The 25,506-nt window shown below is 39.9% G+C and overlaps 1 pseudogene; it reads left to right on the forward strand.

Moving 5' to 3' along the window:
* The first annotated feature begins 1,410 nt into the window (after positions 1 to 1,410).
* LOC139477803 (NAD kinase-like) lies at positions 1,411 to 25,273 on the forward strand (annotated as a pseudogene).
* Positions 25,274 to 25,506: the final 233 nt, after the last annotated feature.

A 25,506-nucleotide genomic window follows, 5' to 3' on the forward strand; every position in this document is an offset into this window, starting at 1 on the left:
GTTAAAATAATGAAGAGTTTGGATGAAGTGAATATTGTATACCAAAACAACTTCTTTAGCCCTGCAAGTACACAACATAAGGACTAAAAATACTATCACAAATACATAACGGCCATCTTAAAATGCACCAAAAATGTTTGTGAAACTTTTCTTTTTACAGTAAATTGTAAGAATGAAACACTTTTTTTTATCAATATTTTGTTGTTACTTTCTAGCGATGAGCAATGGTAATTTTACACTGTGTATGCACTTGTTGTATTATTGTTTATTTTTGCTCCATGAACCATGTACATTAATAGTGTTTCTAGGCTATGTAGGTTCCACTGTGCAGTATAGACACAAAAGATGAAACAGTACACACTTACTTCAAGACAAAAGGGGCCCAAAGACAGGATCAAATACACTAAATTTTGATGATCAACCGATGACATTGTGAATGACACTGACGAACATGCCTTTAAATGAACTTGATTTTTTTTCTAAGGGAAGAAAGGAACGGTGTTTTACACCACAGTGTCAACTATATAATTATCATAACATCGCATACTGTGAAATTAATCAATTTGGGCCAGGTGACCAGTGGTTGATAACACGAGGTAATATTGTGCTAATTGGTTTTTCTGGTTGTGATGCTTAAAAGGTCCAAGTTAAAATAAATTTGAGTTGAAAACATTAATATGTTCAACTTGATGATCATTCAGTGAACATAGATTAACACGACTATGTACAAAGATATTGAAGCAGAGCTGATGCAAACACAAGAAATGTTGATATTTCAACAAATACTTGATTTCATGCAAAACTTACTACAATTGCTATGACATTTTGTTTCTTTGATAAGCGTATGTTGCAGTCTCATCAAATTCGGATCTTTGGGCTTGCTACAGCTGTACAGAGTTTTTATAGAGATTATAGGGTATATATTTGGAGGTGGGTAGGTGATGAAGAATATTTTGTCTCACATATATTTTCAGTGGATGTAGATATATAAACTAGTGTGCGAGATCTGTTCTGGGGAAATATATAATGACAGAAGCAACCAAACATAATGCGCAACCCCTCTATTGGATGCAGTATTTTGGAAAATTATAAATTTTACAATAAAATGTTTATTTATATACTTATCCTGTCTCGAACTATGCAATTCTCATTCTTTTTTCGATCCTAAGTGAACCTAAGAAAAGGTTTCCAAGCTTCTAAAATACAATTCACACGAACACACCTAGCGTCACCATGTTCACCTCCATCAATCTGGTCATGCACGCTTTTCATGTCGGTCGAACAACATGCTCTGAACACATGATCTCTACAGCCAATTCATTCACTTTCTATAGCTTAATAGGCTAGAGGAATTGTAATGCAATCATTGTTTTTCAGTTAGGGCTTGAGAAAACAAGGAATTGGTCGCAGATGAAGTTGTCCTCTCCAGGTGAGTACCTGTGCTTGTCAGGGGACCGAGAAGTTGCTGCCATTAACGCCAATGGAACAATGAATCTTCATCCAATGATCCTGGGGCACGAACATCTTGCCTGTGTGCGTGTCGAACAGGGCCCCGATCAACTGAAGACGTTGAGTCGGATTTCTTTTGGAATTTTTGGCATTGACGAGCCATGAGAGTTGATGAAGAAGATGGTGCATGAATTTGAGATGTTGGAGAAATGCCTGGATCTTTGGTGACCTGAATGTTGTCGTCAATGTATGATTCGAAGACAATACCTCAAACGTGTCGGAATTTGAAGATGGGCTTGGTGAGACTGTTAAATAGCCTGGGCTGAAGAAATTCCAAATGGGAGCTCATTCCATTGGCAGTGGCAGCTGAGGAAAATGAACTGCAGTAAATGGCGGTGCTCCCAATAAATTGGGACATGTAAATACGCGTCCTGTACATCTTGACTGATCACAAATTTCAAGGACGAAGAATTGTAGGTTGTAACGCAATTCACGTCATCCAGAAGTGTGGAGGTATCTCTAGATACAGATATGGATATAGATATAATTTTCATGTTGTATGTTGTAGGAGGAGAATAAACCCAGGGACCACGGGAAGGTCTGGGGGCTGAAGAGTCAAGTCGTTCCAGAGAGGAGACGAGTCACTGGAGGTTGTATCTGCCAATTTTGGAGATTCGTTGCTACTTTTAGGCACGGAGAATGACACGTTATGACCGCTGGCTTTGCCATCTTGGAGACCATTTCAACAACCGCGAAATGAACTAGATCTGCTACTAATAACCTCCCAGAGGTCAAACTGATATTGAGTGAACGCAGCTTGTTTACAGTGCTCCCATTGTTGCTCTTTCAGCTGGTTATGTTGTAAACAGTCGAGACGTTGACCGAGGTAATTGGTGTAGGTTCTTTTAAAGGGACCGCTCCATGAGCAGTGTTGAAGGACAACGCGCTCTCATAGGGTAGTAATTGATCCTACATGATGAGCGAGAAGATCCACAAATGGCTGTAACCATGTACTTGTAAAAGACTGACAACATCTTGGATGCAAGCTTCCTTGGGAGAAGATGCGTGAGCCAAAAGTGAGGTAAATGCCTACGTCGCCGAGAGAACAGTGGGAGTGAGCGAAACATCAATGTTGCAGAAATGACAACAAAAGATGATAAGGCATCTTTGGTTGAAGTACACTTGGGAAGATGGAGTTAATCTGCAATCCAAATCATAGCCAGATCCACACTGTCAATACTGTGGGGTAGGCATGACGATCAATTAAATTATTGACTGGCACAGGAGAAGCTTCGATCTGTGGGGGTTTGTCGAACAATGTACGAACTTTATGTCACTCATTTGAGATGCGTTGATACATGTACTTAGAGGAGCAGCAATAGGTGGAGGTGTGGAGATCCGTAGGGGGTGCGTTGATCCGTAGGAGGTGCGTTGATCCTTTAGGTGTGTCAAATATTGGAATTTTGTCGATTCTTGGAAGTTTGCTGCTTCACGGAGTGAGATGGTCACCGAATCATGGATATTTGCAATACCTTAGAAGATCTTGGGAGGAGTCACAATCCTTTATCAGGCATGGCGAGTCTGAGAAGATCGCTGATCCTGTGATAGGCTAGCCTTAGATTGGCAATCCCTATTTTAAGTTTGTCAATCTTTTGACAATAGTCGAATTGAGCTGTGGAAGAAAGTTATCCACCGAATGCAGAAACTTCACAAGCTGATCCGTATTGGCGATCGTCGATTGTCATGAGAGCACTCGTGAAAATGAGACCTGTGTTAGTGATCGAGAGAAGAGTTTGCCCTCAGGTGAAAAACCAAAAGCTTGACATTATCAGCGGCAGTACACGCGGTCGACGAAGAAGAGGTAGGTCTACAGTAGGCTTCTTAGAAGCAAGAGCGACCACAGACGAGTGTGAAATGAAAACAGGCTCGGTCAAAACCAAAATCACCGAGATAACTTTCCTTACATCCGAACCTATAGGTTTGTGGGCAGTAGCTGACGAAGATAGACTGAATAGTCAAAACGGAAATGTATTCTATCAGAAAGCTATCAGATACACCGATGGATTCATCGACAGCTAATATGTGGGGTTATGTGATTGCACAATCATCGGAGATGTAGATAGTAGTAGAAGATAGCTAGCAAGCTTGGATGGATTGTGACGTCATGGATGAATTTTAATGATAGCAAATATTCTTCTACTGATAGTCTCGCCGACTTGATTTCTTCAAAGGCGTTTTCTTTGTTATTGTAGATTATTCAGCATATTTAGAGAGTCTGTCCTGCTGTCGACGCTGACATTTGTGACAGTGAATACTGAAGGATTCATTGAGCAAGCCAACGCACCTAGCACAGTGCGCAGATTTGCTGCAGTGCTGCATTGAGAGTATCAGGATGTCTTGGTAGAAAAAAGAAATAGAAAATAGCGTCCGCTAGAGTCCATAAACTGACTTACTGAGCCAACTGCTGGGAGCCTGGCTCTGGACAGGAGGAGCTGTAAGTTGTGACAGGGATTGATGACCTGCTGGGCTACAACCTGAGGGCCAAAACTGTGAACGCCTTCGATGTCTTCCAAGGACACGTCACTCAGGTAATGGCTTGTAAAGACCTTGTCTGATCTTCAAAAAACATCCTTCCATGATGGCTTTAATGGAGCAGTTAATGGATAACCATCATAGAGGCGACCGCCTTGATCTCATGAGGATTGTTTGCTCTCGGAGGATCAAGATGGGCGGTCTCATATGCCTGAAGGATGATGGCGCATAACCATAGGGATATGGCGTTGACCGGCTGACTTCAGTCATGGATGTCTTGGAGATGGGGATTAAAAGACGTGTCTGACCACCAAGCATAGTCTTGGAGCGACGGATGAAAACTAGCAATACGTGTACAGGCACACAATAAAAGTTCCTCCTGATATTTAACGCCAACAATTGAGGACAGAGGTGTGATGGTGAAGGACCAGTCAGACTGCCCAGGGAGTTGATTCTTGGCAATGGAGTCCATCACAGCCCGAGATGAACAGCTCCCTAAGTCCAATGTTCAAATTGGACACTGATAATGTTGAGCACATGAAGCTCGTTAACCATTGCTGCCATGGCCAAAGCCAAGAGCAAGATTGTCTTCTTGTTGAGGTTATAGAAGGAGGTTATAGAGAGGCTTGAATGGAGGGCCAAGCAGAATTCAAAGTACTATGTTCAGATCCTATGCGGACCCGTAGAGAGGCGTCTATGAACAGGTACGACGTTGATGTCAACTCTGTTAAGGCATCACGTTTGACTCTACCATCTACCGAAGAATACGCAGGGATCCTGACGTCTGATATATGGTACAAAGAACTGTTGGACCGCAGGTGTAGGCGCCCTCTGATCGTCAACCACAACCAGGTCGAACTGGTACCTCTAGTGCAGGATGTTTAAGATGACTACGTCCACAAGATGGCCAAATTCTGCCAGAGGAAACCGAGTCTCCCACCTACTGGAGGCCTGACAACTTATACGACTTGGGGTAGAAATGTTCCCAGTCATGCTTGTCTGAGGGTTCACTGTTTACCCTTCTTGTCTGAATTGAAGAACCATACCACAGCTGGATCTCCAAGTCACAGTGGCGGTAATTTCATCGAGGGCAGCTTTTAGGTTAGATTTTCACACGTGGTCAATCTGCCTCTGCTAGTTATCAACCAGTCTGGAGGTGATCCACACGATTAACTTTGGCCTCAGAGAAATTCTGGTCAATGGCCCTAGAAGAGGATGCAAAAGCCAACAATGGTTTCTGAGAACGCCTGATCTCCGTTTAGATGATGGCGTCATCCTCATCCAGGGAGGCGCCACTGATAATGTCAATAAAGGCACTATCACAGGTACCTGGGAGGTTATGCCAGGCATGGGCGTCTGTACAATACACAGTGCATGGGTAGGTGTTAGTGGCAGAGGATTGTCTGACGTCACTGGGATAGATGTAGATGTTTGCGAAGTAGTCAAAGGGTTCTCCTGCAAAAGGGATCTTTGAGTGGCGGACTTCTCCCTGGAATGTGGTAGAGTCAGGAAGCTCTTGCAAGAGACCTGCAGTTACAACGGGCAAGCATAAATCTGCCACTTAAACAGAAGTTGCAATGACCAAATGGTTTTGCATTTATAAAGGATAAAAGTTTTAATCCCAATAACGGGTAAAAAATACATTAAATAAGTGTGTAAAACACATTAGAAGCCAATTAGGGGCAAAAGGTTAGTAAATATATAGTGATTGCCAAGCCAAGGAAGCATACCAAACATTAACCTGACACAGCTTCGGTTTCTGACGAGAGTAAGCAGTAAATGTATTAAGGAATAATGCAGGATAAGTTAAAAAAATAATCTTTGTCATGACATTTGAAGCCTATTTTGCTTTGAATGCCTTTATCGTTCACTGTTTAACCAGGTCAACAGGCTTTACCAGCTCCTGAAACTGAAGCTCTTGAAATATCAGCTCCTGAAATACAAGCTCCTGAAATACAAGCTCCTGAAATAAAGTTCCTGAAATAGAAGCTCCTAAAATACAAGCTCCTGAAATACAAGCTCCTAAAATACAAGCTCCTGAAATACAAGCTCCTAAAACAGAAGCTCCTAAAATACATGCTTCTAAAATACAAGCTCCTAAAATAAAAGCTCCTAAAATACAAGCTCCTGAAATACAAGCTCCTGAAATACAAGCTACTGTCAAATCACCATCTGTAGATGTTCATAACTTCTTTGAGACTCCAGAGATGGATAAATTTCCATCTTCGCATCACAACAATAGTAGTGACTCCTCTTCACGTTCATGTGAAAGATCTCCTGTAGAACCACCATGAACCTTTCAAATCTAATTCAACAGAATTGCAGAGGGCGTAGGCACAAATTTAACGAACTGTAGTTGTTAACAACGGATATAAATTCATCAGCAATTTGTTTACAAGAAACCATAAAAATACAGCACCTTTACCCTTAAAAAGTGGTTAGATAACACCTACTAACATTTTTTTCTGGCAATGTACCATTATCTTGAACCATGTTAAAAGGTTTGATATAAATATGTATAAAGACACAAATGGTGTTTGAAATACAAATGTATACTAATTAATTATATTATCAAGACAAGCAGCTTTGGTATTTTTCAAATTCTGAGTACAGTTTATGATTTCACCTCGTGTGTCGTTCTCTGGGCTTAACATTTCGAATCAGGAAATAACTGTCTACCTTTTCAAATACTTGTTTATATAGTTGAGCTATGTTGACACTTGAGTCACTGAACACTGTTTGTGTGTGTGTGTGTGTGTGTGTGTGTGTGTGTGTGTGTGTGTGTGTGTGTGTGTGTGTGTGTGTGTGTGTGTGTGTGTGTGTGTGTACGATAACATGTTTATGCATAAACAACAGCAAATAATTGTTTTACCACATCTTTTATCATTAAGGGGCGGACTATCAAAAAACGTGTGTGTGTGTGTGTGTGTGTGTGTGTGTGTGTGTGTGTGTGTGTGTGTGTGTGTGAGTGATGGTGTTGTGTACTTCAATTTTTGGGGCTGAGGTGTTTTTTCTTCATTAAAGAGAGCTGAGATCTTTTCCAGTTACATTTTAAAGTATACCTATGTAAGGAATATTAAATGTTCTCACTATTCACGGAAACATCACACCTTGCGTGTATCACATCACACCTCACGGACTTCTGCGAAAACGAATTGGAGTTTTATGGGACCATGACGCCGTCAGCGAGGCGAATTACAGCAAAACCTCTAAGTAAATTTAAAACCCAAATTATTTTTCTTAAAAGAAGTTAAAGACGGTCCGATTCTTTTGTATGACTGTGGTCAATCTGTCTGGGCCGATGGGTATTGCAACATACGGTCTTATAATTGTTGGTTTTCTTTGGTGAGTAGTATATGATGCTACACTGCGAATGTCCGAAAATATTGTTTTAACACTTGATTTATGATCAGCATGTATTGTACCTCCTGTCCTTTACAAATCTCCATGCATATGTACTTGCTTATAGTAGTTTGATAAAAAGCACTGTGACAATTGTGTAATCACAGTTGATATGTGTACTTGGGTAATCCACATATATGTAGAGACACCTTAAACAGTGGTGCTAGCAATATGAAGTGCATTTCTATGATTATCTATACCATATGTTAAACTTGCTGCCATTCCTATATATTATATGTACATTTTAAGTATAAATTTATCAAATGTTTGTATGTGGGTGGACGTTAGTTGGTGCGCTTAGGATCATTTTCATATTACAGTTAAATACATAAATCTTTAGGCTCTGAAAATTGTAACAAGATAAATTAAAGTTGTTATTCTCAGACAGAAAATTAACTTCTGTTTCCACTTTGTTACGACAATAACATGTCCTGTGCTCTAAAGTGATGGGCGCTCTATTGTGCCGACCTGTCTTCACATGTAGGGCGAGGCTTACACAAAGTAATCTGAGAGATCTTTTCTGAGATTTACATACATAGGGCGTAACCTAAACCGGAAGTTGGTAGTTAGCAACTTCCTTTTTTCGCGCTGGAAAGTTAAAAGTTGTGATTTCACCCGAGCACATGGAATTTCATTTCGGCAAGTGTTTAGCACGTTTAATAAATGTTTTGAACTAAATCTAGGTTATATCATGCACCGAAGGCCTTCCGAGGCATAATCGTAAAAATACTTATATACAACACTCAATAATATGTTCAATATGTTTATGATTACTTTGATCTCATTTTGCACGAGAAAGCAAAGTTGCTTTTCAGTGTGAAAACCACATCGTTATTTCATACTAGTGCACTTTTGTGTAAAATGTAGCTTTATTATGCTATTGAAGGATTTGTATCAATGTATCACCTTTCTGTTATGTATATATTCCGAGATATTTAACAAAACAACTGTACGAGCAATTTGTATTGATATTACTGATAACAGTGAAATCTTTTCACATTTAGTGATTGTGAGTGAGTGAGTGAGTGAGTGAGTTGGGTTTAACGGCGCTTTTAACAGTATTCCAGTTATATCGCAGCGTGTCAGCTTCATGTGGGAGGAAAGCCCGAAGTGATGCAGGTCTGAGACGTTTACCACTTCTGTGAAACCCACGAGCACGGGTATGGTGCTGACAAACCTAGAAACATAATCTAGATGAACCGGGATTCGTAACATTTAGTGATAAGCCGTATTTAGACTTGTACGTCTACAGACACGATTCACACATTAAATCATGTATTTATTATCGCGTGTGCTTGAATCTACGGGGCCCCTTGTAAAATGACACACGTGACTTATTAATGGCCTTGATCACCATGGTTCTGAAGAAAAATGTTCCGTGAGTGAGGACCATGTGGTACGTCGGTGTAAGGCGACTTTGTTCACCACAAGGTTACTCTTCAGTAGGGAGTATTAGGCATGTTAGAAATAATCATGACATAGTAAACTACTATTGATGCATTAATGACGTTGCGTATCTAAATGTCTTGCGTATCTTCAGACACGATTCACAAATTAAAACATATATATATTGTACAAATGTGCTTATAGCTAAGGGACCCCTTATAAATTGACACACATAACTTATCAGTTGCCTCGATCAGCATGGTTCTAAGTGAGTGAGTCCGTGAGTGCGCGAGTGGCTTTGTTCACCACAAGGCTACTCATCAATAGTTGTTTGTTTGTTTGTTTGTTGTTTAACGCCGCACTCAGTGGTATTCCAGCTTTATGGCGGCGGTCTGTAAATAATCAAGTCTGGACCAGACAACTCATTATGTCAATCATGGGATACATGTACAAGATACCTCCCTTACTGAAGCACAATTTACACTGAGTGCGCTGCACTAACGAAAATGCAAACGCCGCTATTGTATGATATTACCATTTAAAATATTAATGACATTATTTGTATCTGCAAGAGCCGTTGCATGATGTTACCATCTAAATACTAAAGATATCATCACACATGCCACGTGTAACATCACTACTAGCTACAAGGGCCATTGCATGATGTCACCATCTAAACACTAAAGATATCATCACACATGCCACTTGTAACATCACTACTATCTACAAGGGCTATTGCATGATGTTACCATCTAAATACTAAAGATATCATCACACATGCCACTTGAAACATCACTACTATCTACAAGGGTTACTGCATGATGTTACCATCTAAATACTAAAGATATCATCACACATGCCACTTGAAACATCACTACTATCTACAAGGGCTGTCGCATGATGTTACCATCTAAATACAAAAGATATCATCACACATGCCACTTGTAACATCACTACTATCTACAAGGGCTACTGCATGATGTTACCATCTAAATACAAAAGATATCATCACACATGCCACTTGTAACATCACTACTATCTACAAGGGCTACTGCATGATGTTACCATCTAAATACAAAAGATATCATCACACATGCCACTCGTTACATCACTACTATCTACAAGGGCCATCGCATGATGTTACCATCTAAATACAAAAGATATCATCACACATGCCACTTGAAACATCACTACTATCTACAAGGGCTACTGCATGATGTTACCATCTAAATACTAAAGATATCATCACACATGCCACTCGTTACATCACTACTATCTACAAGGGCTACTGCATGATGTTACCATCTAAATACAAAAGATATCATCACACATGCCACTTGTTACATCACTACTATCTACAAGGGCTACTGCATGATGTTACCATCTAAATACAAAAGATATCATCACACATGCCAGACTCATCACTATTTTATCACGCGATAAGCTTCCCAATATGTCTGCTTTGTCATCCGTTAACTTCTAAGTGATGCCTATCAAACAATTGTGAAATGTACTGTGGAAATATTTGTTCAAAGGAAAATTGCTTTGTTTATGATAGTCATGAAAACCCCGTTATCTCGAACTTAGTGTGACCGTGTTGTAACTTCTAGATATTCGAACATTCGAGATAACGAGCATGAACATCCAAACAGATCAAGAAACAGTATTATATATGAAAAGAATCATACTTACTAATACGGTTGCATACACAATAAATTAGGAACATGAGACGTAAAAGCGATGACAAATTGAAATATATATCGTTGGCTTTGTTTAATAACAATAGTGTACATGTACCTTATCAGGCATATCAGCAATCACTATTTAGTCTATCACATGACAAAATCAATCAAGTGCCTCTCTTGTATCAAGCTTGGTAATTCAATTACTGGGTATAGTGAGAAGCATTCCATCAATCCGACTTTGATTTCCCCTTTATTTTAGCTGCATCATGTCTACTCACGATGGTTTATTTGTCAATAAAGATATCCCTTACAGTTGAATTAAAAATAAATACACTATTGGTTGAACAATTGGTTAAAATTGCATTGTGCTTTTACAGCGATGTTTGATGTGTGGGAAAACTGTTAATGTGGTAAATACCAACTTACAGACAAAGATACAAAATAGTAAAGTCAAGTTGGAACCGAATCAAAGGTTCGAGATAGCACTATGTGTTTTGATCTCGAAATCGAGATAAGCGGGCAAATCTATATGTATTTTATATCATGGGGCGGTCGGGGCCGGAGAATAGGTTGGAGATATCGGTACATTCGAGATATCAAGGTTCGGTTATAGATACGAAACTAGACGCATGGCAGGGATTCATATGGTTGGAGATAAGTATGAGGACGTGGTGTTTAACATATCTTTGAAATGATATGCTTGGTAGTCAGTGTTCGTTTGTTTGTTGTTTAACGCCGACGGTAAAGACACACTGCACAATACCCAAACACTGCGAGCATACCGAGAGACGTGTTTTTATGTGAGTAGTGTATGTCTGTATGCAAGTTTATGTTGGTTGGTTGTTTAACGCCGCATTTAGCAATATTCCATCTATATGACGGCTGTCTGTAAATAATCGAGTCTCGACCAGACAATCCAGTGACTGACATCATGAGCATCGATCAACGCAATTGGGATACGATGACATACATCAACCAAGTCAGCGAGCCTGACCACCCGATCTGGTTAATCGCCTTTTACGACAAGCATTGTCAACTTTTACGGCAAGCATGGGTTGCTGAAGACCTATTCTAACCCGGAGCTTCACAGGTCGCTTTGAACAGTATTTCAGTCATAATATTATGGTGTGTCAGCTTCATCTAAAGAAATCTCGGCAGGAATTCCTTGTACGATTCTGATAATGTCATAAGCATGTTAGGTTGTTTGTCCTGCAACAGTCCAGCTATATGGCGTCCCTCTGTGTACAGTAACTCCTTTTCCAGGAATCCTACCACCTAACACTATAATCTTTGTCGTGATATTTGAAACCTGTGTTGCTTTGAATGCCTGTATTGTTCACACGGGTGTGTAACCAGGTCAACAGGCTTGTCAAGGACGGGTGGATATGCACACGGAAGGATAATCGCAGCCCGATCTAAAGCTGTGTTAACTTCTAATACGAAAATAGGAATATATTCGTGAACGCAAACATGATAATAGAGACCCAGCCTCACTGATCAGCCGCTTTGATAAAACTGGAGCGATAAAACCTTCCGCTGGGAAAGCTTTCTGGGGTAATGGAATCCTGATGAAACATTTCACCATCTGGTATGACATTCAACACAGAATTATCAACTCGGACAGAATTATCAATGAATAAATATGGTGGAACTCCATGATATTTATAACTAAATTTAGGCTGAACATATGAAGTTAAGGTGAGATAAACTTCTACATTTAATGTTACTTTTAAGGAGAAATAATAAATTAAATCAAAGGAATTTGAAAGGAAAAGGTAACATAAAAAAACTCGTGTTTGCAATCTGTCACGGGATGTAAATCAATTTCCTGTGCATGAGAAGACTGATCGTGCATAATTACGCAGTCAACTACACACATTTGACAGAAAAAGAAAGTATGGAAGCCTATGAATATAACATGCTGCACATATTCATAAAAGATGGCTCTTATCCATGGGAGAGCTCAAGATTTGGAGGGAGATGGCATAAAGTTAGGGGAAGCCGCATTATTGATGATTCGAGAATGGAGCTAACTCCGCTTGCCTAATCGAAAGTTCGAGCTGGGCCAACATTCGAAACAAATCGGACTTGTTGCAGAGATTATGTTCTATGTAAACAGACCCGTATAATGAACTACTATTTTGTCTATTTAAAATGAGTATTGTGAGTATTAATTGTATTACAATGTGCAAACGTGAAGAAACTACAGCAGAACCCACTTCTACGAACCTCGCAAAACTAGGTCGTTGGGTCATTAATATTCATTAGTTATTCCTTTTATGGAACAAGTTCCCGGAAAAGTTTGAGGTCATAGGCGTGTATCATGTTCGATTCAAGGGTAGACATTATTTTCAGGTTTATATCATCACCGACATATTTTTCAAACTTCATTGACTTCGTGTACCTATCGTAGAGCTAACGTCACACTAAATAATTCATAAAGACATTGCTCATCAAAATAACACAATGACATTGCTTTTGAATTGGGGCTATGTGGATGGGGGTCGAATGTAGGTCTTGAAAATAAAGCCAAGGAAAAAGTGTATGTGGAAGAAAATATCAGGTATAACTTGCAACCGGAATATTTTTCCAGGACGGGACTATATGCTATTACATCAGAGACCATAAAGGCAATGATCCTCCGACACCACCCACCCTCCCCAACACACGCACACAAACTTGTAACAGTATAACAGAAAGAACAGCCTTACTTACCAGCGGTGACCAAACACACCAGTTGAAGCTCTAAATGCAGTGCATTGCGCCAGTTGCAGCCTGTATACTGTTGTCACCTGACCAGACTGGCTGAGCCCCTCTCATACGGTATATGATGCGTGTAATGTCTGTGCATTCCAACAGACAAAGAGAAAGAGAGAAAACACGTGACGTCCTACAGTCGACAGGCACAGGGAAGATATTCAATTTCCATAACAATGACACAAGACCTTAATCTCATATACGGGTCATAGCTTGGAATCTGTTTTCGAATCATATTGTGTTATTGCTCTGTATAAACTTTTCTATGTTGGCCGATGTAAACAAGCAAGAGAGATGTAGTTTCTTCATTGTATTCTCTATCAATTTTGTGTCTGAGGATTCAGATCACATTTTGATTCAATTAAGGGGGCGCATGCAGACGATATTGGTACCTAATGCGCCTTAATCACAAGTACTACTACAATAACTACTACTACTACCACTACTACTACTACTACTACTACTACTACTACTATTACTACTACTTCTATTTCTACAATGATGACTACAACGGGCAGGGGTTCCTTCGATAGACATTGGAAGACACTTTCAATGGAGAGATTTATGCAAAGTTTCAGCATTGCACAGGGAACTGTTAAGGAGAAACTGGCTGGAAAACCTGTGGACGGACCAAGGACAAACTTTTTGACGTTTGAGCCATATCTCTATGGCCATGGCAATGTCAAGAAATCAAGAGGCAGCTCAGCCCACCAAAGCAGGGATAATTTCGTGTGAGGCACGACATGACCCCATGGACCTCGTGACGTTTCACATTTGACTGGTGCTGGGTTTCTGCGTTTCGTTCTGGGCTCGCCAACAGGTTCGTGGTATCAAAACCAGTGAAATTATTAGGGTTTCAAAGCGATTATCTTTTCCTCTGGAGCTTCTTGTTGAAATAATTCAAGATGTTGAAAGAAAGACGCTAGGAAAGGTTGCAAGGAACCACTTGACGCCGTGTTTGCAGCTTTTTTTTTACTTCTTACTATTTAAAACAAATAGATTAGGACCATACCTAAATACTTTTGTTCACAGAGTAAATGGTAAATAAAAAATATAATATTTGAGGTATAACACATTCAGAACGATTTAACGATTTAACGATTTCAACAAACATGACATTGTGTATTAAATGCAAAGGTTGTCGTGTTTATTGAATCGATGTGTGTAAAATAACATTCCATCTGTGGAGGTTGGCAGGTAAGTATTAAATGTCCCTGATGGCATTAAACTTCTCGAATGTACAATCTATGGTTGTACAGTTTCCTCAAGACAATATAAAATAGCATATCACTTTTGACATATGTTATTCAAATCGTAATACCCTTGTAATACTGTAATGCCCTTGTAATAGTGTAATCTTCCTGTAATAGTGTAATGCTCCTGTAATAGTGTAATGCCACTGTAATAGTGTAATGCCCCTGTAATAGTGTAATGCCACTGTAATAGTGTAATGCTCCTGTAATAGTGTAATGCCACTGTAATAGTGTAATGCTCCTGTAATAGTGTAATGCCCCTCTAATAGTGTAATGTTCCTGTAATAGTGTAATGCCCCTGTAATAGTGTAATGCCCCTGTAATAGTGTAATACACTATAATACCCCTGTGGCATTACACTTTTAAAGGAGCATTACACTATTACAGGAGCATTACACTACTACAGGAGCATTACACTATTACAGGAAGATTACACTATTACAAGGGCATTTCACTATTACAAGGGCATTACACTATCACAAGGGCATTACACTATTACAGTGGCATTACACTATTACAGGAACATTACACTATTAGAGGGTTATTACACTATTACAGGAGCATTACACTATTACAGGGGCATTACACTATTACAGGGGCATTACACTATTACAGGAGCATTACACAACTACAATAAGCGTCTACCTATATGGCCTCAGTCTGTAAATTTGTAAATAGTCTGGACCAGCCTGTACAGCGACAAGGAAGTGACACCTGGTGCATGCTGGCCTTGATTGAGAGAGAGAGAGAGAGAGAGAGAGAGAGAGAGAGAGAGAGAGAGAGAGAGAGAGAGAGAGAGAGAGAGAGAGAGAGAGAGAGAGAGAGAGAGAGAGAGAGCCTGTCGCGCCGGATGCATTGATAAAACATGGATGATATGAGTGTACGGGTTAGTTCCCTTATTGTAACCGGGTTGTCTGAAACTACCACACTGGTGCAGTTTACCCTGCGAATGAGAGTTGGGACGCATGCTGCTTTAATCTGAGATATTGCATGATGTAACCATGTAACATATCAATGATATCATCACAGAGCGAGTTATAACATCAATTCCATTTACAAGAGCTATTGTATAATGTTACCATCTAAAATATTGATAACATCCCATATGCCAGTTGTGACACCACTACCATCTACAAGAGACATTTCATACTGTTATCACATAATATATTAATAATATCATCACAAATGATAACAGAAGAGTTATTGCATAATGTAACAATACAAATATTAATGATATCATCATACTTGTCAGTTGTAACCTTACTTTCTTCAACAAGAGCTATGGCATAATGTAACCATCTAAATATGAATGATATCATCATACTTGTCAGTTGTAACATTACTTTCTTGAACAAGAGCTATTGCATAATGTAACCATCTAAATATGAATGATATCATCATACTTGTCAGTTGTAACATTACTTTCTTCAACAAGAGCTATTGCATAAGGTATCCATCTAAATATTAATGATATCATCACATATGATATTTGTAACATCACTTACATATTGCATAATGTAAGCATCTTAAATATCAATGATATGATCACAAATGTCAGTTTTAACATCACATTTATCTACAAGAGCTATTGCATAATTTAACCATCTAAAATATTAAAGATATATATCCTCACAAATGTCAGTTGTAACATTACTTCCATCTACAAGAGCTCTGGCATAATGTAACCATCTACAATATCAATGATATCATCACACATGACAGTTGTAATATTCACTTTCTTCTACAAGAGCTATTGCAAACTGTAGCAATCTACATATTAATGATATCATAACACACATCAGTTGTAACATCAGTTTCTTCTACTAGATCTATTGCTAAATGTAACCATCGAAAATATCAATGATATCATCAAACGCCATTTGGGACATCACTCCTATCTACAAACGCTATTGATGTTTCCATATACATACTAAATATAGCATCACACATGCCAGATGTAACAGTATCTAGGGCCATCCGCATCACTATTCTATCACGTGACAAATTGCCCAACATGACAATAACAGTGGCCTAGCCGTCCAGATAACACTGTTTACGAAATTGTGAAATGCACTATGGAAATGTTTGTTTAAAGGCGAATTTCTTTTCTAATCATTAAACACCCCCCCACGAAGTATATGGAGTAATGTCAATTTTTGGACAATTCATTATTGGGAGTGAGTGGGAGGGCGAGTGTTTGTTTGTTTGTAAGTTTGTTGTGTAACGCCCCACTCAGCAATATTCCAGCTATATGACGGCGGTCTGTAAAGTAATCGAGTCTGGACCAGACAATCCAGTGATTGACATCATGAGCATCGACCCACGCAACTGGGATCGATGACATGCATCAACCAAGTCAGCAAGCCTGACCACCCGATCCCTTTTGTCGCCTTTTACGACAAGCATAGTCGCCTTTTACGACAAGTATGGGTTGCTGAAGACCGTTTCTATCCCAGATTTTTCACGTGTAGGAGGGCGAGTGAGTGAGTGAGTGAGTAGGTGGGCGGGTGTGCGAGTGAGTGAATGGGTTCGGGAGTGAAGTTTTGCCCAGCTTTGGTAATTTCCAGGAATATCATGTTAGGGACACAGTCAATTGGCTTCACGGATTTGAACATGTGGTGACTCGAACCCTGTTCTTCGGTGTTACAAGTGAGATTGTTACCCACATCGCCACTTCTCGTCAATAGGGGAAACACAGACATCAATACACCGAAACCTCAATATTGCGCTAAAGTAGAAACGTTCTGCAAAACATGTGAGAAGTAAGCAAGCAATCACTGGTGTATTGCGTTGCGTGTTTAAATGTCTTGCGTATAGTGAAGCGACAAGGTAGTAACAGCTGGTGCATGCTGGCCTAGAGCGATATGCGCAGTGTGTGTGAGAGAGGGGCCGTGCTCAAGTCAGATAAGTGACGGCGTGTTGGATGCAGTGATAAAACATAGGTAGTATGCACGTACGAGTTACCTCCCTTATTGAAAACCGTATGTCTTAAACAGCCCCATTGGTGCATAATTTACAGTGAGAAAATGGGTTGGGTCTGACGCTGATTTCATCTGTTAAATGATGTGTCAGCTTGACGCGTGAGGAAAGTCCGAAGTGATGCACGTCTCAAACGTTTACCTCTGTGTTGAAACCACAGGTACAGGATTGGCGCTGACAAAACAAATATGATTATCAGGACTAATCTGGACTTCGCCTGTAATCTTATCCCAGTATTGCCCTGATCAATTGTATGCGAGCACCATTAGGCTTATAAATTTCACGAAAGTGTTGAGGGTTGGGGATTTTTCCTCTTTGGAGCTGCTTACTAGATCGTAGCTGGATTCACGGATGGTTTGAATCGATTCCGAGTAAAGCCCTGATCAGTATCAGTAGTTTGTCTGCACCATATATAACTTAAATAATGCACGAAGATTTACCTTACTTTAGTAGTTGGCAGTGCTGTTTAAAGTATGTCAAGGGAAACAACATATGTATAAATTAACGCAGCAAACATAAAATGTCCAGAGAAGGGGGAGGTGAGGTGAAATGGGGATTATTGACTTATATAGCGATCTGAATTTTAATTATCTGGTTTGACGACATAACCCCAAGTGTTAGAGATTAAGCTCAGTTGAAAAGCTGACATTCACTTCAAGACATGAGGGTTTCCCGCCTTGTTAAGCTACAGAGCTGGATACTGATGTGAAGTTCTTTTGTCTAGACCACCAGTCTTGTGTAGTTGACAGTGAAGAGGACTTCTGCGGAACATTCTGAAGATTAGTTTTGTGTGGTTGCAGCCAAGCGGATTCCTAGGATAGGATTCTAGCATGCCTGTTGTCACAACTACTGTGACCCCTGGTCAATAGAGACACTTCATTGGCATTCAATAGCGCTTTCTCACGCATTGTGCTGCAACTCCCTCGTGCAACTGGAGAAGTGTTCAAAGTGGTGCTGAATATAAGGCACCACACCCCTCTCTATTTACATGGATTTCATTTTAGGGAACTTCAAATGCTTCAAACAGCAGTGGCAACGATCGTGAAGTTTAACATTTAACTCTTTCCCATCTTTTCTATGTTTATGCTGCTGTCTGTTACTGCAGTTCCCTGCTTCTGAAGCATTAGTCATGTATACATGCCATGTAGGACAAGTGATGTTGGTTGTGGGTGAGGATGATCTTACAGACAAGATCGACTTCATCGTGTGCCTCGGTGGTGATGGGACACTGATGTATGCTTCGTCTTTATTTCAGGTAAGTCAATGATGATGCAAGGATCACAGTAAACTATGCATGGGTCTCCTGGCACAAAGTTATGTTAGTGCTTTGATAATCATAAGTTCCATACGTTTGATATAGGCTCCAGGAAGTGTTAGTACTGCGATCGCTTTGTTGAAAGGGACCCTGGAATATTGATTTGTTTTTGGCACTTCTTAGCCCTGCCGACCACCTCCGTGGTCTTGTGGTAGAGCGTCCGCCCGGAGAGCGCAAGGTCCGGGGTTCGATCCCCGGCAGCGTCATACCAAAAAACGTTAAAATATGGTTCTTGTTGTTACCCTGTCTGGCGCTCGGCATTAAGGGGCTAAAACAAGGACTGGTCGGCTCGGAGTCAGTATACTGTGTCTGAGTTGGGTATTCATGTTAAACTGCGGCATGGTATCTCAGTGAGCTAGCACTATAAATCGGTATCAGTCCGGACTAGTACAAGCAGCCACACACACACATGCATGCACGTCGCTATATAAGTGCAATAATCTTGGACGCGACGTTAAACCCAATTTTTTAACTCACCTCTTAGCCCTGCCTGCTTGATTAATTTTTGCACTGTAAATGGTGTCCGAAATAACTGTGGCTGGTAACTTTCCTGTTGGGCTGCAGATAATTTTAAGACTTCTTGCATATTCCGTTCTATTATTACTCCTTGTAGATTCTTATGTAATTGTGTATATTATTTCAACTGAATTAAGATCATCACACACGATTTGTGTCTTATTTTTTTGGGCGATTTTTCATTATTTCTAATGTCTGAATGCAGGGGTTACCTGCCTGACTGTCTTGTTGGGTTTTAACATTATTTCAAACACTGACTGTAAAGAGTGGGGTGATTTCAAAGAGTGGGTTTGGAGCATTGAGAGCTTTGAGGAAGGTTGTATAGAGTGAGCTGTGCCCTCTAGTGAGCAGATGTCAGCATCTGTTTGTTTCGGGAGAAAGAGTTGATCCAAATGTGGAATACAACAGCAGTGCAAGGGAGATAACTCTTCAGTCCTTGTTGTCAAATCATAGGCCGATCTGAAGGGTGAATCCAAGAGATGTGAGGCGCTCTCTCTCCCTCCTCCCTTTTAGCTCACCTGCAGAAATGACTATTAAGCTATGGTTTTTAAAACCGTTCACAGAATTCCAACTGAACTTTAACCGTAGACACTATTGTTACTTCATTTGGAAAGCTATAGAGGTTTGTGGCTTTATTTTTCAAATGTCATATTTAATTCTCAGTTTATTTTTTCTTCCTGAAAATTGCGTACATCAAAGGGAAGACTTTGTAAATTTTCTTCCACATCATCATGATAATTGTCATGTTGAGGAATAATTACATTTGTTGTCTGTAAAGTACATGAAGACTTCATTGAAAGTGGACAGCAGATGTCACTGTAGATAGTTGGGCGGCCTGATTATGTCACGTTCGCTCATCATACCAAACGCCCGAGTTGGAATCCCCACATGGGTATAATGTGCAGACATTTCTTGTGTCCCTCATGATATTACTGGAATATTACTGAAATCGGCGTAAGACCACATCCACTCTCTACTGTGACGGCTTTCTGCTTTGGTTCCTTCAGTAAGATAACAGTCAAACCCATTTGAAACGTTGAGTTAAATTCATTTGAAAAAAGTAGATGTAGTTGTCAAGATTTAGGTGAACGTGGGCTTCAGGTAGGCTTGTCTGTTCCTTATGAGTTCTGTTTGTGGAAATTACCTCCCCTTGATCTAACCAGAAACATGTGTGACACCTGCTGATATGAAGTCGTACATGACGTGATTTAGTTGTCGAGTGCAGTGTGTTGAGTGTGGTTGTCTCCCCAGCAAAGTGTTCCTCCTGTGATGGCCTTCAACATGGGATCCCTCGGCTTCCTCACTCCATTCTACTTTTGTAACTTCCAGGAACAAGTCACCAGTGTTTTACAAGGTACGATAGATAGACATTGTTTCTGAGTGATAGGGAAAGAGGTCACCAGTGTTTTACAAGGTACGATATGTAGACATTGTTTCTGAGTGATAGGGAAAGCAGTCACCAGTGTTTTACAAGGTAATTAAGATATGTAGACATTGTTTCTGAGTGATAGGGAAAGCAGTCACCAGTGTTTTACAAGATAATTAAGATATGTAGACATAGTTTTTGAGTGATATGGAAACATTAACAAAAGTTTCTGAAATCTGACAGTACATATTGTTTTTAAGCATTCTCATATAACAAGGCAAGAAAGAAACTACTTACGTGTGAAGATGCACACAGTTAGCGCCAGTAATAAGCCATGGTGCATTTTCAGCTTACATCTAATTTTTATAAAAATTATGATCACAAGTTACTTTGTGTAGAATCAAAACGCAAAGAGTTTACTTATGATATTATTATTGTATTTATTAAGCAAATTCATATGAATTAGGTTTACATGTTTACAATTGAAAAGAAAATTAGTTTAATATTTGTTTGAACTTCCCTTTCATAACTGTTAACCACGTTAATGAAGAATAGAAAATGGCAGTAAAAACTGTGATATCTGACACATTAAGTTGACACACAGAGAATTTTAATATGGCAGAATGGTGGCCACTTTTGATTTAATTAATTAAACTACTAAGATCTTCTTCTCCAAAAACCTGACACCCTGAATCTTGGAGGTTTAGATGGGCAGGTTGTATTTCAGAGCAACTTGATTGTTTTTATGCTGGCAGCCATATTTGATTTCCATTCTCAGTCCTTCAGGAATCTTAACTCTTTCAACACCAGTCAACCACAAGCGTTTAGTGCTGTGACACCGAGTTTCCAGATACTCTGTGTGATGAAGCCAACATTTATCAAAGAAAATATCTGCTTGTAAAACATCTTCGCCACTACATGTACGTGTCATACACCATTTGAAAGGTCTAATTCTATTGTTTATTAACATGAAAGATATGTTTACCACATTGTTTAAATAATGCATTCACAACTTAATTGAGTGCATTGTAAAAGAAAATCGGTCAGCTAACACATTCATAACGTCCAGATTAAGGACCAAGGAAGCAAAATTTTGACGATTTTCGGCAAATAAAAGATCTCCTAAAATCCACTTACCTATTTCTTTTCAATTTTCATTGTTCACGTAATTGGAAAATTATTTTAAAAAGACTTATTAATAGTATATCTGTCATCACCCATTTCCCGATAACAGCTGCTTTTCGCTTTGTAACATGAAGAAATGCCTCCGTTTTCAAAGCATTGTATGTATACCACGTTCGTCGAAGACTGACATATGACACATCTCTAGAAAGCATGTTTTTTCATCTTCACGCCTGTAACATCGCCTGGAGACTTGCGATTTTATTGGATAAAAATTGGTTTCTAATGATGCTTTCTTTCCGAATTCTGCTACAATTTTCGTGATTGGTCAAATTTAAGCAGGTGACCTAAGGCAGCCAATTCCCGTGTGTGGTGAATTTCAGATTTTGACAAAAGATTTTTGTTAAATCGTGTTGTTCTGAAAGTATTAAGCAAGAAAACGCAATTTATGTTAAAAATATTGAGATTAGTAGATGTATCGTGCTTGGTTTTCATGCATATATTTTGGCAATAAACATCGTGTCCGAGTCGAGAAATTGAGGCGATTAAATCCGACATGTCATTTGACTTACATAATCACATAAAGAGATGGAAATAATAACTTAGCAGTAAGTTTGCCAACTTTTAGATATATTTTTGTTTATTTTATTTATTACTTTGTACACTATATTTAAAGATTTGCTTGAAACAACTTTATTTTTCTCTTTGATAACATTGCGGGAATAGTGAATAATTGGAATACGTATTTCAGACATTGTGAAATGTGATAGATTTAATAAATAAATGATATGACATGTAGATTAAAAAAATTATTTACAATTTTGACGTGACTACGGCTTGGCTGGTCTGGGGACTCGAGGCTTCCTGACAGGTGTACCGGCCTACGGTGTTGAAAGAGTTAATTTCAATATGGCAGCCATGTCACCATCTTTGTTTCAATAAAAATATTCTTCTCAAGTATTCTCCACCAAAACTTAGAGGCCTGACACTTGGAGGGTTAGATGTGATGTTTTTGTTGTTTCAGGGGATGCTTCCCTGCTGTTGCGATACCGCCTCAAATGTGTTGTATGTAATCAGGGTTCCGAGTGCTCCAGAATACCTCATGTAAAAAATATAGACAAGAAATGTGGGACCGCCCATATATAAGTAAGTACATGTACCTATTGCCATCTGACTGATAGTTAGTTCCATATGAGTTTAAATGATTATTTACAGGCCGCCATCATTTGGCTGCAATATTGCTGAGTGCGGTTTTCGACAACAAACAAACAAAAACAAATACAATGATACAGTGTTGATCATGATGTTTCCGTTTCAGGTGCTGAATGAAGTAGTGATAGACCGAGGGCCTTCCCAATACTTGTGCAATATAGACCTGTATAAAGACAGTCGACTTGTCACGTCAGTACGGGGGGACGGTGAGTGAGAATTATGATCATTATGACCATTATGACCACATTGACCATTGTTGACAGTTGGACTCTTTCAGAACCAATGACTTGACTGTTTGAATGTGTCCAAAACCAAACTCTGCACATCCTGTTTCAGGCTTGATCATCTCCACGCCGACGGGCAGCACTGCGTATGCGGTTGCGGCAGGGGCATCCATGAGCCACCCCAACGTCCCCTGCATCCTCATCACACCCATCTGCCCGCACTCACTCTCATGCAGGCCCGTTGTCGTCCCAGCCGGCGTGGAAATCAAAGTGAGTACAGTTATATGACTATAAGAAGGGGGATGGTCATCTGGAGGTATTGTGAAAATAGCCTGAAGTGAAGGTCTGGTTAGGGCTTTGTGAAAAAACCTTCGATATAGTCTGGTGAAGTCTTCTGTTGGTCTTCTGAAGTCTAGTGATGGTCTAGCGAAGGTTTTGTGGAGGTCTGGTGATGGTTTTGTGGAGGTCTGGTGATGGTTTTGTGAAGGTCTGGTAAAATGTAGTGATGGTCTGGGGAAGTCTAGTTATGACCAGTTGAAATCAACTGATTGTTTGGTGAGTCTAGTGATGGTCTTGTGAGGGCTTTGGGAAGGTCTAGGGATGGTCTTGTGAAGTCTAGTGATGGTCTGGTGAGGGTTTTGTGAAAGTCTGGTGAAGTCTAGTTATGGCCAGATGAAGTCTACTGATGGTTTGGTGAGTCTAGTGATGGTCTTGTGAGGGCTTTGTGAAGGTCTAGGGATGGTCTTGTGAAGTCTAGTGATGGTCTTGTGAAGTCAAGTGATGGTCTTGTGAAGTCTAGTGATGGTCTGGTGAGGGTTTTGTGAAAGTCTGAAGAAGTCTAATGATGGTCTTGTGAGGGCTTTGTGAAGGTCTAGTGATTGTCTTGTGATGGTTTGGTGAATGTCATAAGATTGTCCGCAGTTGCAGTCAATTGACCCAGTATTATGTCTGTGGTGAGGTCATACAATGGTCTTTTAAAGGTCCATATGAAGCTCTTGTGATGCTGATTGAGGCAGCATTATGTCTGTGGAGATGGGCACAAGTTCTTGGATCATATGCGTCGCTGCTGTCATAAGAAGAAACACATCACATCAACACCTTCAGATAAAGGGGGATAACTCCAGCCCAGATAGCTATACAGTGATGGGAATCGTAGGAAATTATCTCTCAAGGCTAGAAGTTTCTTATGACAAAATGTCTTCGAGAATGTTTCAATAGCGCACTGACATCGCACAAGGCTAACAGTGATCATTCATGTACATTCTCAACTCCGTAGGGAATATTCCTCTGTGTGGATTTAAGTTACCAACTTGTCCACTGCAACTTGTCGTAATAGGCGACTAAATGTATGGTGTGGTCAGGTTTTCGTGACTTGTTTTTAAGCTTTTTCATCAAACCCTAATGACATAATATCAATCACTGGATAGTCTGGTCCTGCCTTGATTATTACAGACCCCTGTCATAGAGCTGGAATATGGTAAAGAAACAAAACAAGTTGCAAATGTGAAAGTAAAACACAGAAATATCTTTATCTTCTTGTGAGTGTGAATCTCCACATGCCTGTGTAGCGTATGTTTGCTTGTTCAGATCATGGTGTCTCCGGATGTGCGGAACAATGCCTGGGTGTCCTTTGATGGCCGGAACAGACCGGAAATACAGCAAGGAGACACGTGAGTAGATGGTTAGATGTTGTCTATCGTAGGTTTCACTTAATGTTAAAGAATATGACCTGTAACATTTTGGAATGTTTAGTTGAAAGAACATTTATGAGTATTATCGACGAACTGTACCTCACTTCAAGGCTACGTATCACCACGGCGATGTACCCAGTTCCTTCAGTGTGTACACTGTATAACCACATATACTATAACTTACTGCCCCTCACTTCCAGGCTACGTATCACCACGACGATGTACTTGCTTCCCTCGGTGTGTGCCAAGGACCAAATAGACGATTCGTTTGATGGTCTTGCTGACTGCCTCCACTGGAACATACGGCGACAACAGGAGACGTTACCTTCATTACCGAGCACCACAAGTCTGGACTCCGTTATCTTGGACCCTGACAGCATCTGACCAAGGTGTTAGTGTGACAAGCCTACAAGTAAATTCTCGCAGGAAATATACGTCATAAATGTGCTTTTATAGACCCTGACTCACTGACCAGGACACCGTGAGATTGGTGTTGTGTCAACTGTGTTCACTGCTGAAGATCATCTGAACTACTAGTATATAACTGACCACGTCAAGTGCAAGGTCAAGGCTGTGCTTAACAAGACCTCATGATGAGACAACTTCAATGTACCCAG

The sequence above is a fragment of the Haliotis cracherodii genome, unplaced genomic scaffold (assembly GCF_022045235.1).
Source record: "Haliotis cracherodii isolate W230 unplaced genomic scaffold, xgHalCrac1.p SCAF_36, whole genome shotgun sequence".
Lineage (NCBI taxonomy): Eukaryota > Metazoa > Mollusca > Gastropoda > Lepetellida > Haliotidae > Haliotis > Haliotis cracherodii.